The 17,868-nt window shown below is 46.3% G+C and overlaps 1 pseudogene; it reads right to left on the bottom strand.

The window, feature by feature from the left end:
- The window catches only part of LOC124025064, a 62,069-nt pseudogene that overhangs the window by 38,542 nt on the left and 5,659 nt on the right, over positions 1–17,868 (bottom strand).

Below are 17,868 nucleotides of genomic sequence, written 5' to 3'. Positions count from 1 at the left end.
GAAGAAGGGAGAAGGGGAGGGCGAGGAGGAGGGAGGGAGGGGAGGAGGGAGGGGAGGAGGGAGGGGAGGAGAGAGGGGAGTGGAGGAGGGAGGTGAGGAGGGGAAGAAGAAGAAGAAGAAGGGAGAAGGGGAGGGCGAGAGGGAGGGGAGGAGGGAGGGGAGGAGGGGAAGAAGAAGAAGGGGAGAAGGGGAGGGCGAGAGGGAGGGAGGAGGGAGGAGGGAGGGGAGGAGGGGAAGAAGAAGAAGAAGGGGACGGGGCGAGAGGGAGGGGAGGAGGGGGAAGAAGAAGAAGAAGGGAGAACGGGAGGGCGAGAGAGAGGGGAGGAGGGAGGGGAGGAGGGAGGGGAGGAGGGGAAGAAGAAGAAGAAGAAGGGAGAAGGGGAGGGAGAAGGGGAGGGGCGAGAGGGAGGGGAGGAGGGAGGGGAGGAGAGAGGGAAGGAGGGAGGTGAGGAGGGGAAGAAGAAGAAGAAGGGAGAAGGGGAGGGCGAGAGGGAGGGGAGGAGGGAGGGGAGGAGGGAGGAGGGAGGGGAGGAGGGGAAGAAGAAGAAGAAGGGAGAAGGGGAGGGCAAGAGGGAGGGGAGGAGGGAGGGGAGGAGGGGAAGAAGAAGAAGGGAGAAGGGGAGGGCGAGAGGGAGGGGAGGAGGGAGGGGAGGAGAGAGGGAAGGAGGGACGGGAGGAGGGAAGAAGAAGAAGGAGAAGGGAAGGGGAGGAGGGGGAAGAAGAAGAAGAAGAAGAAGAATGGAGAAGGGGAGGGCGAGAGGGAAGGCAGGGGAGGAGGGGAGGGCAGAAGACAGGAATAGAGAAAGAGAGGGAGGGCAGAAGACAGGAATAGAGAAAGAGAGGGAGGGCAGAAGACAGGAATAGAGAAAGAGAGGGAGGGAAGGAGGGAGGGGAGGAGGGAGGGGAGGAGGGGAGGGCAGAAGACAGGAATAGAGAAAGAGAGGGAGGGAAGGTGTAAGTTCGGCATGAGATATGGTATCAAATCAAATCATCAAATCAGATGTTATTGGTCACATACACATGGTTAGCAGATGTTATTGGTCACATACACATGGTTAGCAGATGTTATTGGTCACATACACATGGTTAGCAGATGTTATTGGTCACATACACACGGTTAGCAGATGTTATTGGTCACATACACATGGTTAGCAGATGTTATTGGTCACATACACATGGTTAGCAGATGTTATTGGTCACATACACATGGTTAGCAGATGTTATTGGTCACATACACACGGTTAGCAGATGTTATTGGTCACATACACACGGTTAGCAGATGTTATTGGTCACATACACACGGTTAGCAGATGTTATTGGTCACATACACATGGTTAGCAGATGTTATTGGTCACATACACATGGTTAGCAGATGTTATTGGTCACATACACATGGTTAGCAGATGTTATTGGTCACATACACATGGTTAGCAGATGTTATTGGTCACATACACATGGTTAGCAGATGTTATTGGTCACATACACATGGTTAGCAGATGTTATTGGTCACATACACATGGTTAGCAGATGTTATTGGTCACATACACATGGTTAGCAGATGTTATTGGTCACATACACATGGTTAGCAGATGTTATTGGTCACATACACATGGTTAGCAGATGTTATTGGTCACATACACATGGTTAGCAGATGTTATTGGTCACATACACATGGTTAGCAGATGTTATTGGTCACATACACATGGTTAGCAGATGTTATTGGTCACATACACATGGTTAGCAGATGTTATTGGTCACATACACATGGTTAGCAGATGTTATTGGTCACATACACATGGTTAGCAGATGTTATTGGTCACATACACATGGTTAGCAGATGTTATTGGTCACATACACATGGTTAGCAGATGTTATTGGTCACATACACACGGTTAGCAGATGTTATTGGTCACATACAATTCATGGTTAGCAGATGTTATTGGTCACATACACACGGTTAGCAGATGAGTATTGATCACATACATGGTTAGCAGATGTTATTGGTCACATACACAAAGTTAGTTTAAATGGCTATTGATACATGTATACACATGGTTAGCAGATGTTATTGGTCACATACACACGGTTAGCAGATGTTATTGGTCACATTATATTACGGTTTAAAGTGGCAGATGATTATTTTCATCATTTCCCACACATGGTTAAAGATGTTATTGGTCACATACACATGGTTAGCAGATGTTATTGGTCACATACACATGGTTAGCAGATGTTAGTTGGTCACATGACACATGGTTAGCAGATGTTATTGGTCACATACACATGGTTAGCAGATGTTATTGGTCACCTGTAACATGGTTAGCAGATGTTATTGGTCACTGGACATGGTTAGCAGATGTTATTGGTCACATACACATGGTTAGCAGATGTTATTGGTCACATACACATGGTTAGCAGATGTTATTGGTCATCTGTACACATGGTTAGCAGATGTTATTGGTCACATACACATATTTAGCAGATGTTATTGGTCACATACTTCACACTGTCTGTGTAGGACAGATGTTATTGGTCACATACACGTGGTTAGCAGATGTTATTCTCCACTACTGTCACATACACATGGTTAGCAGATGTTATTGGTCACATACACATGGTTAGCAGATGTTATTGGTCACATACACATGGTTAGCAGATGTTATTGGTCACATACACATGGTTAGCAGATGTTAGAGGGCTCAGAACACCCGTACACATGGTTAGCAGATGTTATTGGTCACATACACATGGTTAGCAGATGTTATTGGGTCTCGAGCTTGATGACGAGCTTGGAGGGCACTATGGTGTTAAATGCAGAGCTGTAGTCGATGAACAGCATTCTCACATAGGTATTCCTCTTGTCCAGATGGGTTAGTGCAGTGTGCAGTGTGGTTGAGATTGCATCGTCTGTGGACCTATTTGGGCGGTAAACAAATTGGAGTGGGTCCAGGGTGAGGTGATATGGTCCTTGACTAGTCCTCAAAGCACTTCATGATGACGGAAGTGAGTGCTACGGGGCGGTAGTCGTTAGCTCAGTTATCTTAGCTTTCTTGGGAACAGGAACAATGGTGGCCCTCTTGAAGCATGTGGAACAGCAGACTGATATAGGGATTGATTGAATATGTCCGTAAACACACCGGCCAGCTGGTCTGCGCATGCTCTGAGGGCGCGGCTGGTGATGCCGTCTGGCAGCCTGCAGCCAACACTTTAGTTTTACTCACCTCGGCTGCAGTGAAGGAGAGTTCGCATGTTTTCGTTGCAGGCCGTGTCAGTGGCACTGTATTGTCCTCAAAGCGGGAGTTATTTAGTCTGCCTGGGAGCATCCTGGTCCGTGACTGGGCAGGTTTTCTTCTTGTAGTCCGTGATTGACTGTAGACCCTGCCACATACCTCTTGTGTCTGAGCCGTTGAATTGAGATTCTACTTTGTCTCTATACTGACGCTTAGCTTGTTTGATAGCCTTGCGGAGGGAATAGCTGCACTGTTTGTATTCGGTCATGTTACCAGTCACCTTGCCCTGATTAAAAGCAGTGGTTCGCGCTTTCAGTTTCACGCGGATGCTGCCATCAATCCACGGTTTCTGGTTAGGGAATGTTTTAATCGTTGCTATGGGAACGACATCTTCAACGCATCTTTCAGCTCCAAACGGCTGATGCAGCGGCAGGAATGTGAGCAGTGATGTTCTTTGCATGGAATCAGTAGTTCTCTTTCCTTACACTTTCCCATTACCATTAGGACTCATCCTCTAGGATTCCTTTCCCATTACCATTAGGACTCATCCTCTAGATTCCTTTCCCATTACCATTAGGACTCATCCTCTAGGATTCCTTTTCCCATTACCATTAGGACTCATCCTCTAGGATTCCTTTCCCATTACCATTAGGACTCATCCTCTAGGATTCCTTTCCCATTACCATTAGGACTCATCCTCTAGGATTCCTTTCCCATTACCATTAGGACTCATCCTCTAGGATTCCATTCACGTTACAACATAAGGAGTGTCTCTAGCCAGTTACAGTTGGCTGTTCAGTAATGTATTGGCATTGACATAGAATTGCTAGAATGCAAATAGTCAAGTCATGTTCCCTGATGGGTGGACCGGCAGCCATATTGAATGTACCCATAACCAGGAAGCAAAGCAGGAAGTACAGTCATGATCCAATTGTAATTCTATTCCCACACTATTAGACAAAATAGTTCCAAAAGAGTTCTTTGGCTATCCCTATAGGATAACCCTTTTTTGGTTCTAGGTAGAACCCTTCTGGGTTCCACGTACCTAGAGCCCAAAAGGGTTCTATCTGAAACTGAAAATGTTCTACTTGGAACCAAAAGGGTTCTCTTTTTTCCAAAGAGTGTATGGTACACATGAGTGTTTACCGTTGAGCCATTTGGAGTTGTACTGGGCTGTTCGCAGCGGCGGCATGTTACCAAGGCTACGGTAGATGACGGGGTCACGACCCGAGAAGTCGATGACAGTGGCGGCATAGAGTTCGCCCTTCTCTGTTATCATGGCAGTGGAGTTGTGACGTGGGTCGTAGGGGCATCTCGCCACCCCCCATCACCGTGTCCATCACCCGACTGATGTTTCCTATCTGGAAGAGGATGGAAGAAGGGTGAGGATAGAGGGTGTTTAGATAGAGGTATGTCCAGATGTCCATACTAGGATCCTAAACAGCAGAACAGGCCACTCCATTCAGCTAAGGGATGATTTTTGTCAGAGCGGATGTCAGGGGCCCAGAACATAATTATTATAATCTTTACACTGTAAATAGACCACAACTAAGCCGAAAAATATATTGTATTTGAAAATAACAATCCCTTCATACGTTGATTACAATGAGACACAATCATGTCTCCTCTTTTTACTCGTGGGAATACTGGAGAACAGATTTCTTCCGGTTTTGCCGCAGACACCTGCTATATAGTATGCATGGCCAAAACATGACTTCATACTATACTGAACAAAAATAGAAACGCAACATGGAAAGTGTTGGTCCCATGTTTCATCTGCTGAAATAAAAGATCCCAGAAATGTTCCATACGCACAAAACGTTTATCTTTCAAATTTTGGCCACAAATTTGTTTACATCCCTGTTAGTGCATCTTATGTGGGGGACAATAAAAGGCCACTCTAAAATGTGCAATTTTGTTACACAACACAATGCCACAGATGTCTCAAATTTTGAGGGGGGTGCAATTGGCATGCTGACTGCAGGAATGTCCACCAGAGCTGTTGCCAGAGAAGTGAATGTTCATTTCTCTACCATAAGCCCACTCCAACGTTGTTTTTGAGAATTTGGCAGCAGGTCCAACTGACCTTACAACCGCGAACCACGCCAGCCCTCATCCGGCTTCTTCACCTGCGGGATCGTCTGAGACCAGCCACCCGGACAGCGGATGACACTGTGGGTTTGCACAACCAAATAATTTCTGCACAAACTGCCAGAAATCGTCTCAGGGAAGCTGATCTGTGTTCTTGTCGTCTTGACCTGACTGTTGTTCGGCGTCGTAACCGACTTCAGTGGGCAAAGGTTCACCTAGGATGGCCACTGGCACGCTGGAGAGGTGTGCTCTTACGGATGAATCCCGGATTCTACTGTACCGGTAGGTGTCAGAAAGCATGTCGTGGCGTAGTGTGGGTCAGTGGTTTGCTGTTCGACATTGTGAACAGAGTGCTCCATCCTGTCACTTCTCTCTCATCTCCCTCTCCTGTTACTCCTCTCTCTCATCTCCCTCTCCCTCTCATGTTACTCTCTCATCTCCTCTCCTGTTACTCCTCTCTCTCATCCCCTCTCCTGTTACTCCTCTCTCATCTCCCTCTCCTGTTACTCCTCTCTCATCTCCCTCTCCTGTCACTACTCTCTCATCTCCCTCTACTGTTACTCCTCTCTCATCTCCCTCTCCCTCTCATGTTACTCTCTCATCTCCCTCTCCTGTCACTCCTCTCTCATCTCCCTCTCCTGTTACTCCTCTCTCATCTCCCTACCCTGTCACTCCTCTCTCATCTCCCTCTCCTGTCACTCCCCTCTCACCCCCTCTCCTGTTACTCCTCTCTCATCTCCCTCTCCTGTCACTCCTCTCTCATCTCCCTCTCCTGTTACTCCTCTCTCATCTCCCTCTCCTGTCACTCCTCTCTCATCTCCCTCTCCTGTTACTCCTCTCATCTCCCTCTCCTGTCACTCCTCTCTCATCTCCCTACCCTGTCACTCCTCTCTCATCTCCCTCTCCTGTCACTCCCCTCTCACCCCTCTCCTGTTACTCCTCTCTCATCTCTCTCTCTGTTACTCCTCTCTCATCTCCCTCTCCCTCTCCTGTTACTTCTGTCTCATCTCCCTCTCCTGTTAATCCTCTCTCATCTCCCTCTCCTGTTAATCCTCTCTCCTCTCCCTCTCCTGTTACTCCTCTCTCTCATCTCCTCTCCTGTTACTCCTCTCATCTCCCTCTCCTGTTACTCCTCTCTCATCTCCCTCTCCTGTTACTCCTCTCTCTCATCTCCCTCTCCTGTTACTCCTCTCTCTCTCATCTCCCTCTCCCTCTCCTGTTACTTCTGTCTCATCTCCCTCTCCTGTTAATCCTCTCTCATCTCCCTCTCCTGTTAATCCTCTCTCCTCTCCCTCTCCTGTTACTCCTCTCTCATCTCCCTCTCCTGTTACTCCTCTCTCATCTCCCTCTCCTGTTACTCCTCTCTCATCTCCCTCTCCTGTTACTCCTCTCTCATCTCCCTCTCCTGTTACTCCTCTCTCTCATCTCCCTCTCCTGTTACTCCTCATTCATCTCCCCCTCCCTCTCCTGTTACTCCTCTCTCTCATCTCCCTCTCCTGTTACTCCTCTCTCATCTCCCTCTCCTGTTACTCCTCTCTCTCATCTCCCTCTCCTGTTACTCTCTCTCTCATCTCCCTCTCCTGTTACTCCTCTCTCATCTCCCTCTCCTGTTACTCCTCTCTCATCTTCCTCTCCCTCTCCTGTTACTCCTCTCTCATCTTCCTCTCCCTCTCCTGTTACTCCTCTCTCATCCCCCTCTCCTGTTACTCCTCTCTCATCTCCCTCTCCTGTTACTCCTCTCTCATCTCCCTCTCCTGTTACTCCTCTCTCATCTCCCTCTCCAGTTACTCCTCTCTCATCTTCATCTCCCTCTCCTGTTACTCCTCTCTCATCTCCCTCTCCTGTTACTCCTCTCTCATCTCCCTCTCCTGTTAATCCTCTCTCATCTCCCTCTCCTGTTAATCCTCTCTCATCTCCCTCTCCTGTTACTCCTCTCTCTCATCTCCCTCTCCTGTTACTCCTCTCTCATCTCCCTCTCCCTCTCCTGTTACTCCTCTCTCATCTCCCTCTCCTGTTACTCCTCTCTCTCATCTCCCTCTCCTGTTACTCCTCTCTCTCATCTCGCTCTCCTGTTACTCCTCTCTCTCATCTCCCTCTCCTGTTACTCCTCTCTCATCTCCCTCTCCCTCTCCTGTTACCCCTCTCTCATCTCCCTCTCCCTCTCCTGTTACTCCTCTATCATCTCCCTCTCCTGTTACTCCTCTCTCTCTCATCTCCCTCTCCTGTTACTCCTCTCTCTCATCTCCCTCTCCTGTTACTCCTCTCTCATCTCCCTCTCCTGTTACTCCTGTCTCATCTCCCTCTCCCTCTCCTGTTACTCCTCTCTCATCTCCCTCTCCTGTTACTCCTCTCTCATCTTCCTCTCCCTCTCCTGTTACTCCTGTCTCATCTCCCTCTCCCTATCCTGTTACTCCTCTCTCATCTCCCTCTCCTGTTACTCCTCTCATCTTCCTCTCCTGTTACTCCTCTCTCATCTTCCTCTCCTGTTACTCCTGTCTCATCTCCCTCTCCCTCTCCTGTTACTCCTCTCTCATCTCCCTCTCCTGTTACTCCTCTCTCATCTTCCTCTCCTGTTACTCCTCTCTCATCTTCCTCTCCCTCTCCTGTTACTCCTCTCTCATCCCCCTCTCCTGTTACTCCTCTCTCATCTCCCTCTCCTGTTACTCCTCTCTCATCTCCCTCTCCTGTTACTCCTCTCTCATCTCCCTCTCCAGTTACTCCTCTCTCATCTTCCTCTCCCTCTCCTGTTACTCCTCTCTCATCTCCCTCTCCTGTTACTCCTCTCTCATCTCCCTCTCCTGTTACTCCTCTCTCATCTCCCTCTCCTGTTACTCCTCTCTCATCTCCCTCTCCTGTTACTCCTCTCTCATCTCCCTCTCCAGTTACTCCTCTCTCATCTCCCTCTCCAGTTACTCCTCTCTCATCTTCCTCTCCCTCTCATGTTACTCCTCTCTCATCTCCCTCTCCTGTTACTCCTCTCTCATCTCCCTCTCCTGTTACTCCTCTCTCATCTCCCTCTCCTGTTACTCCTCTCTCATCTCCCTCTCCTGTTACTCCTCTCTCATCTCCCTCTCCTGTTACTCTCACACCCCCTCTCCTGTTACTCTCTCACCCCCTCTCCTGTTACTCTCTCACCCCCTCTCCTGTTACTCTCTCACCCCCCTCTCCTGTTACTCTTCTCTCATCTCCTTCAACTCTATCTTCATCCTCCTCTACCTCTCTCTCTCACCTGCCGGGTGGTGCAGACGGGGGTAAAGGCGTTGGTTCCACAGGTAAAGATCCGCCTCCCGGTGATAAGCAGGACCCGGATGTAGTTCTGACATTCATCCTGTGGGGACGGGAACACGGGAGGTCAAAGATGTCATAACACCACCATGCAATAGTCTATTCATTTCTTCCTGGACAAGGTTAGTACAGCTTCTAGTACACTTCATTGAACCTATCTAAATATCTCTGGTGAGGGCAGCCCCTTTAATGTAGATTTCTACCAGTCGTCTGTCTTTCTCTATCTAAATATCTCTGGTGAGGGCAGCCCCTTTAATGTAGAATTCTACCAGTCATCTGTCTTTATCTAAATATCTCTGGTGAGGGCAGCCCCTTTAATGTAAAATTCTACCAGTCGTCTGTCTTTCTCTATCTAAATGTCTCTGGTGAGGGCACCCCCTTTAATGTAGAATTCTACCAGTCGTCTGTCTTTCTCTATCTAAATGTCTCTGGTGAGGGCAGGCCCTTTAATGAAGAATTCTATCAGTCGTCTGTCTTTCTCTATCTAAATGTCTCTGGTGAGGGCAGCCGCTTTAATGTAGAGTTCTACCAGTCGTCTGTCTTTATCTAAATATCTCTGGTGAGGGCAGCCGCTTTAATGTAGAATTCTACCAGTCGTCTGTCTTTATCTAAATATCTCTGGTGAGGGCAGCCCCTTTAATGTAGAATTCTACCAGTCGTCTGTCTTTCTCTATCTAAATGTCTCCGGTGAGGGCAGCCCCTTTAATGTAGAATTCTACCAGTCGTCTGTCTTTATGGTCCTTCTGTAGCTCAGTTGGTAGAGCATGGCGCTTGTAACGCCAGGGTAGTGGGTTCGATTCCGGGACCACCCATACGTAGAATGTATGCACACATGACTGTAAGTCGCTTTGGATAAAAGCGTCTGCTAAATGGCATATATATTATTATATTATCTAAATATCTCTGGTGAGGGCAGCCGCTTTAATGTAGAATTCTACCAGTCGTCTGTCTTTATCTAAATATCTCTGGTGAGGGCAGCCCCTTTAATGTAGAATTCTACCAGTCGTCTGTCTTTCTCTATCTAAATGTCTCCGGTGAGGGCAGCCCCTTTAATGTAGAATTCTACCAGTCGTCTGTCTTTATCTAAATATCTCTGGTGAGGGCAGTCGCTTTAATGTAGAATTCTACCAGTCGTCTGTCTTTATCTAAATATCTCTGGTGAGGGCAGCCCCTTTAATGTAGAATTCTACCAGTCGTCTGTCTTTCTCTATCTAAATGTCTCTGGTGAGGGCAGCCCCTTTAATGTAGAATTCTACCAGTCGTCTGTCTTTATCTAAATATCTCTGGTGAGGGCAGCCGCTTTAATGTAGAATTCTACCAGTCGTCTGTCTTTATCTAAATATCTCTGGTGAGGGCAGCCCCTTTAATGTAGAATTCTACCAGTCGTCTGTCTTTCTCTATCTAAATGTCTCCGGTGAGGGCAGCCCCTTTAATGTAGAATTCTACCAGTCGTCTGTCTTTATCTAAATATCTCTGGTGAGGGCAGTCGCTTTAATGTAGAATTCTACCAGTCGTCTGTCTTTATCTAAATATCTCTGGTGAGGGCAGCCCCTTTAATGTAGAATTCTACCAGTCGTCTGTCTTTATCTAAATATCTCTGGTGGGGGCAGCCGCTTTAATCTAGAATTCTACCAGTCGTCTGTCTTTATCTAAATATCTCTGATGAGGGCAGCCGCTTCATGTAGAATTCTACCAGTCGTCTGTCTTTATCTAAATATCTCTGGTGAAGGCAGCCGCTTAATGTAGAATTCTACCAGTCGTCTGTCTTTATCTAAATATCTCTGGTGAAGGCAGCCGCTTTAATGTAGAATTCTACCAGTCGTCTGTCTTTCTCTATTTAAAGTGTCCAGAACTGCCAGACAGCTATAATACCTCTGTCTTTCCTTTGCTCTGACAGGACCGCTTGGTGTCTTCATCTGGTCCCCATTCTACTGCCTAGAGAAGAAAATTACATTTAAAAATGACATATAAACGTGTGCACAATAACGTGGACAGAATGTGTAGATTGGATCCTTGCTAAATCAGATTAGTATGGGATATGTACTGTATATACTACTATACATACACATACACAAAAAGTATGTGGACACCTTTTTTAATCAACACCCGTTGCTGACAGGTGTATAAAATTCAGCGCACAGTCATGCAATCTCCATAGACAAACATTGGCAGTAGAATGATCCATACTGACTTTCAACGTGGCACCATCATAGGATGCCACCTTTCCAACAAGTCAGTTCATCAAATTTCTGCCTTGCTAGAGCTGCCCCGGTCAAATGTAAGTGCTGTTATTGTGAAGTGGAACGTCTAGGAGCAACAATGGCTCAGCCGTGAAGTGGTAGACCACACAAGCTTACAGAACGGGACCGCCGAGTGCTGAAGTGTGTTGTGCGTAAAAATACACTGTCCTCGATTGCAGTCAATCACTCCAGTCTAATCACCATGGTTACTCCCCCAACTCAATCACTCCAGTCTAATCACCATGGTTACTCCCCCCACTCAATCACTCCAGTCTAATCACCATGGCTACTCCCCCCAACTCAATCACTCAGTCTAATCACCATGGTTACTCCCCCCAACTCAATCACTCCAGTCTAATCACCATGGCTACAACAATTGGATCTTGACCACAGGACAAACAAAAACAAAAACACAAGTCATCCAGCTAACACAAAATGTTCGAACAACATTTGCACATGGTTCCCCTATTTTGCATAGAACTTTCCAAGGAATAGTTTTTTGGGTTCAGTAAGGAAGCCTAGTGGTTAGAGCGTTGGCCTAGTAACCGAAAGTTTGCAAAATCGAATCCCAGAGAAGACAAGGTAAAAAATCTGTTGTTCTTCCCCTGAACAGGCAGTTAACCCACTGTTCCTAGGCTGTCATTGTAAACAAGAATTTGTTCTTAAATGACTTGCCTAGTTAAATAAAGGTCAAATAAAGGTTAAATAAAGGTAAAATAAAGGTAAATAAATAATCAGGCATAAGAATAGTAGTATAATTAAACTGTATTCTCTGTTCCTACAGTTTCATTGTGGTCCTGAGAGTGAAAAGCAGCACCTCGTTTTGGGGGAAATGTTATCATAGTTCTGGGAAACTGACTGAAACTGTACATAATGGTTTGTTTACACCAATAATATCAGTGTAAACAAACGTAGTAAATACAATTGTGTGCACATCTCAAGGCCCAAAATTGCCACCCAAGACTGCAATTTAATTTCACTAAAATAGCTGATAAATAAACTGGTATCCTACCATTACAATGCTGACTGCACAAACTATTGACCTGCAAAAACGATTTCCTATTTCTTATTAAACCGATATATCTCTCAGACCCTCAAACTTAAGGGGAGTCCTTACACTGACACACCTTACAGTATACTGTAGCATTTCACTGTGCTTTACTTTGGAGCCACTGAAACTGGCCTCAGCCTCGTGAACGTTCACTGCTAAACTCCCACCAAGTCTTTCCCTCAGTCACCCCTGACAACAGAGCTCCCAAATCTACTTCTAAAGATCAGGGACAATGCGTGAATGAATGACCAAACTGAAAACTCTTCCCTGTGTTTGCATAATGCCATTGTGGCCACTGGTGCAGTGGTCGATTAAGGAGTTGGTTCTCAGAGGTGTCATTCATGGTTCGCTTGCTCTGATAGGCCGACCAGGGCCTCCAAAGTCACACGTCCCTCCCTCCCCCAGCCTGCTCCTTGTCCGTTCATTCAGTATAGCATTGATGAATGACATGAGACCTTATTGAGACGGTCAGTGGGCTCATTGTTCAAGGACACTCCTAAGTACCTGGATGTATACTGACTACACTCCTTAAGTACCTGGATGTATACTGACTACACTCCTTAAGTACCTGGATGTATACTGACTACACTCCTTAAGTAACTGGATGTGTACTGACTACACTCCTTAAGTACCTGGATGTGTACTGACTACACTCCTTAAGTACCTGGATGTATACTGACTACACTCCTTAAGTACCTGGATGTATACTGACTACACTCCTTATGTACCTGGATGTATACTGACTACACTCCGTAAGTACCTGGATGTGTACTGACTACACTCCTTAAGTACCTGGATGTATACTGACTACACTCCTTAAGTACCTGGATGTATACTGACTACACTCCTTTAGTACCTGGATGTATACTGACTACACTCCTTAAGTACCTGGATGTATACTGACTACACTCCTTAAGTACCTGGATGTATACTGACTACACTCCTTAAGTACCTGGATGTATACTGACTACACTCCTTAAGTACCTGGATGTGTACTGACTACACTCCTTAAGTACCTGGATGTATACTGACTACACTCCTTAAGTACCTGGATGTATACTGACTACACTCCTTAAGTACCTGGATGTATACTGACTACACTCCTTAAGTACCTGGATGTATACTGACTACACTCCTTAAGTACCTGGATGTATACTGACTACACTCCTTAAGTACCTGGATGTATACTGACTACACTCCTTAAGTACCTGGATGTATACTGACTACACTCCTTAAGTACCTGGATGTATACTGACTACACTCCTTAAGTACCTGGATGTATACTGACTACACTCCTTAAGTACCTGGATGTGTACTGACAACACTCCTTAAGTACCTGGATGTATACTGACTACACTCCTTAAGTACCTGGATGTGTACTGACTACACTCCTTAAGTACCTGGATGTGTACTGACTACACTCCTTAAGTACCTGGATGTGTACTGACACCAAAGTTCAGTACTTTTTTAAGGCATGTTTAACATTTTTAATAATGGTACAGATGTAGGATCTTAATTTGAACCAGTTTGCTACAGAAGGAAAAAAATCCTGCAGCAAGAGGAAATGTTAATTATTATGTGGATTATAATTAATGGTCATCTTTGTAGCATATTAGCATTTTTCATCATGAATGTTGTTCTGGAGGCAGCGCTGTGGAGTGGTCACTCGCTAGCACAGCCACAAATTCATAAAATTGGATTTTAAACCTAACGCTTTCAAAGTGGAATTTACAAACTTCCGAAGCATTTTAAAACCTGAAATATACTACAAGTTCAAATTTCCTGCATAGCAGGAAAGTTCTCCTGAAAAAGGGTGATCAAATTAAGATCCTACATCTGTATATTGAAATTGTAAAACGACCTTGTAAGAAATTATTTATGTTATTTGCTGTCATCCATGAACTTCCAAATTAAATCATAGTACCTTGTATCCATGGATACAAATGGATCATAATTCGTAGAGAAAAAAACACTACAATCATAACATTAAAGGAGAGAGGTTCTTTGTAATATTCACAGTAATGTCCTTTAGTTGTATACTGATGAAACGCAATTCATACAGTTAATGACATATCAAGGAGCCATTGTAAGAGATGGAATATATTTATAATATCCCTAAGACAGACAGCCGGACGGCCAGATGGACAGGAAGACATTAGTGCAGCACTGTGACATTTCCAAAACAGCTTATTCAGATTGATTTTAGGGAGACGTTTGATGGGTATTATCCCAAGAAAGCAATGACGTGGCCCTCAGGACAAATCTGACAGAAAGTTCATGACTGACATCAAATTGATCAGCCATTTAGCAATGACAGGGTAGGGATCAGGGGAGGGAGAGGAGACAAGGGATAGAGAGAACGAGACAGAGAGAAAGAGAGCGATAGACAGACAGAGAGAGACAGACAGAGAGAGACAGAGAGAGAGAGAGAGCAAGACAGAGAGAAAGAGAGCGCGATAGACAGACAGAGAGAGACAGACAGAGAGAGACAGAGAGAGAGAGAGAGCAAGACAGAGAGAAAGAGAGCGCGATAGACAGAGAGAGAGAGACAGAGAGAGAGACAGAGAGAGAGAGAAAGACAGAGAGAAAGAGAGCGCGATAGACAGACAGAGAGAGACAGACAGAGACAGAGAGAGAGAGAGAAAGAGAGAGAGAGAGAGACAGAGACAGAGAGATAGAGAGAGACAGAGAGAGAGAGAGAGAGAGAGACAGAGAGAGAGAGAGAGAGAGAGACAGAGAGAGAGAGAGAGAGAGAGACAGAGAGAGAGAGACAGAGAGAGAGAGAGAGACAGAGAGAGAGAGACAGAGAGAGAGACAGAGAGAGAGACACAGAGAGAGAGAGACAGAGAGAGAGACAGAGAGAGAGAGACAGAGAGAGAGAGAGACAGAGAGAGAGAGAGAGAGAGAGAGAGAGAGAGAGAGAGAGAGAGAGAGAGACAGAGAGAGAGACAGAGAGAGAGAGAGAGACAGAGAGAGAGACAGAGAGAGAGAGAGAGACAGAGAGAGAGAGAGACAGAGAGAGAGAGAGAGACAGAGAGAGACAGAGAGAGAGAGAGAGAGACAGAGAGAGAGAGAGAGAGAGAGAGAGAGAGAGAGACAGAGAGAGAGAGAGAGAGAGAGAAACAGAGAGAGAGAAACAGAGAGAGAGACAGAGAGGAGAGAGAGAGAGAGACAGAGAGAGAGAGACAGAGAGAGAGAGAGAGAGAGACACAGAGAGAGAGAGAGACAGAGGGAGAGAGAAACAACCAGAGAGATTTATGTTTATTTATTTTCCCTTTTGTACTTTTGCACATAATCTGAATTTGACATTTATTTAGTAATTCTGTGAATGTAAAGTAAAGTTTACTGTTCATTTTTTTATTTTTATTTCATTGACTTTTATTTCACTTGCTTTGACAATGTAAACATGTGTTTCCCATGCCAATAAAGCCCCTTAAATTGAAATTGACAGAGAGCGAGTGGGTAGCTGGGTAGATCCCGTTCCTGTGTGATGTAACCCCTGGTAAACACCAATTTGGCCCAGTAAACCCTCAGTGTGTTGACATTCCTAACCCCCCCCACTTACCCCACTAAGCTAAGGAACGGAGCCTACTGGCCAACAGTTACTCTGATGTGTCTGGTCTCTTCTACAATTTCAACAAACTATATGGTTGCCTAGCTACCATTTGGAAGAGTGAAAACAGCCCTAAGTAATGTGGTGTGTAATAACAGTGGGAGCATGGAGAGCTGTGAACGGCTTACCTGTAAGAGAGAAGCATTACTGAGACTCAGTCTGAAGAGGTGATTTCTGAAGATAGAGGAGAGAGAGTTCTAACCAACATGATGACCAACAACATTCTACATCAGTAAAAAAACAAGCAAAAGTCTGTTGTGTTGGATGTGTGTGTACATGTAAAATATGTGGTCTGTGTGTGGGTTGCACGTGTGTGTGTGTGTGTATGTGTCTGCTTTGGTTTGTGTGTGTGTGTGTGTGTGTGTGTGTGTGTGTGTGTGTGTGTGTGTGTGTGTGTGTGTGTGTGTGTGTGTGTGTGTGTGTGTGTGTGTGTGTGTGTGTGTGTGTGTGTGTGTGTGTGTGTGTGTGTGTGTGTGTCTCACCTAGCTCCCACAATCAGCTGGTTTCTGGTCAGGTCAAGGGTCAGCTGGGAAAAGTCCTTCACTCCGGGACGTGAGAATCCTGACATCCAGGGACTCAATGCTGAAAGGAGGAAGAGGAGGGAAGAGAAGGGAAGGAAGAAGAGAAGGATGAGGAGGTGAAACGAGTGTGAACATCCAGTCAGTTGGGAAGCCGACACTAAACGGTCGCTGGCTCAGGCCCTGCTCTGACTGTGTGAAATGTCTCTCCCTTGACACTTTACCTGGAACATAAGGATGAGCCTTTCAGCCTGTGTCATCAACTGACTTTTCACGAGGCATCAGTTCAAACCAGCTCCTGTAGATCCATTATGACAGTAGAGGCTAACACAGTAGTAGCATGTTGACACATCTGTATCAAACCAGCTCCTGTAGATCCATTATGACAGTAGCAGGCTAACACAGTAGTAGCATGTTGACACATCTGTATCAAACCAGCTCCTGTAGATCCATTATGACAGTAGCAGGCTAACACAGTAGTAGCATGTTGACACATCTGTATCAAACCAGCTCCTGTAGATCCATTATGACAGTAGCAGGCTAACACAGTAGTAGCATGTTGACACATCTGTATCAAACCAGCTCCTGTAGATCCATTATGACAGTAGCAGGCTAACACAGTAGTAGCATGTTGACACATCTGTATCAAACCAGCTCCTGTAGATCCATTATGACAGTAGCATGTTGACACATCGGTATCATATTAAGATCAGTGCGACTGTGAGAGCAGGTGGCTCCTTGAGCCCTGTGCTGAAACGCATGCTGACCCTTACCAGAGGCTGAGCTAACGCTAGCCTGCTTCATTAGATGGAGAATGAGAGACAGAGGGAGAGTTAGGGGGAGGGAGAGAGAGAAAGAGAGTGAGAGACAGAGGGAGAGTTAGGGGGAGGGAGAGAGAGAGAGTGAGAGTGAGAGACAGAGGGAGAGTTAGGGGGGGAGAGAGAGAAAGAGAGTGAGAGACAGAGGGAGAGTTAGGGGGAGGGAGAGAGAGAAAGAGAGTGAGAGACAGAGGGAGAGTTAGGGGGAGGGAGAGAGAGAAAGAGAGTGAGAGACAGAGGGAGAGTTAGGGGGAGGGAGAGAGAAAGAGAGTGAGAGACAGAGGAGAGTTAGGGGAGAGAGAGAGAGAGTGTGAGACAGAGGGAGAGTTAGGGGGAGGGAGAGAGAGAGAGTGAGAGACAGAGGGAGAGTTAGGGGGAGGGAGAGAGAGAAAGAGAGTGAGAGACAGAGGGAGAGTTAGGGGAGGGAGAGAGAGAAAGAGAGTCAGAGACAGAAGGAGAGTTAGGGGAGGGAGAGAGAGAAAGAGAGAGAGACAGAGGGAGAGTTAGGGGGAGGGAGAGAGAGAAAGAGAGTGAGAGACAGAGGGAGAGTTAGGGAGAGGGAGAGAGAGATGGAGAGTGAGAGACAGAGGGAGAGTTAGGGGAGGGAGAGAGAGAGAGAGTGAGAGACAGAGGGAGAGTTAGGGGGAGGGAGAGAGAGAAAGAGAGTGAGAGACAGAGGGAGAGTTAGGGGGAGGGAGAGAGAGAAAGAGAGTGAGAGACAGAGGGAGAGTTAGGGAGAGGGAGAGAGATGGAGAGTGAGAGACAGAGGGAGAGTTAGGGGAGGGAGAGAGAGAGAGAGTGAGAGACAGAGGGAGAGTTAGGGGGAGGGAGAGAGAGAAAGAGAGTGAGAGACAGAGGAGAGTTAGGGGGAGGGAGAGAGAGAAAGAGAGTGAGAGACAGAGGGAGAGTTAGGGGGAGGGAGAGAGAGAGAGGCGGGGGGAGAAAAAAGAGAGAGTGAGAGACAGAGGAAGACAGAGAGACAGAGAGAGAGAGACAGAGGAAGACAGAGAGAGAGAGAGAGA

This window comes from Oncorhynchus gorbuscha, unplaced genomic scaffold, assembly GCF_021184085.1.
Source record: "Oncorhynchus gorbuscha isolate QuinsamMale2020 ecotype Even-year unplaced genomic scaffold, OgorEven_v1.0 Un_scaffold_2154, whole genome shotgun sequence".
Lineage (NCBI taxonomy): Eukaryota > Metazoa > Chordata > Actinopteri > Salmoniformes > Salmonidae > Oncorhynchus > Oncorhynchus gorbuscha.
The sequence above is the reverse complement of the archived record's forward strand: the minus strand, read 5'-3'. Positions and strand labels throughout refer to the sequence as shown.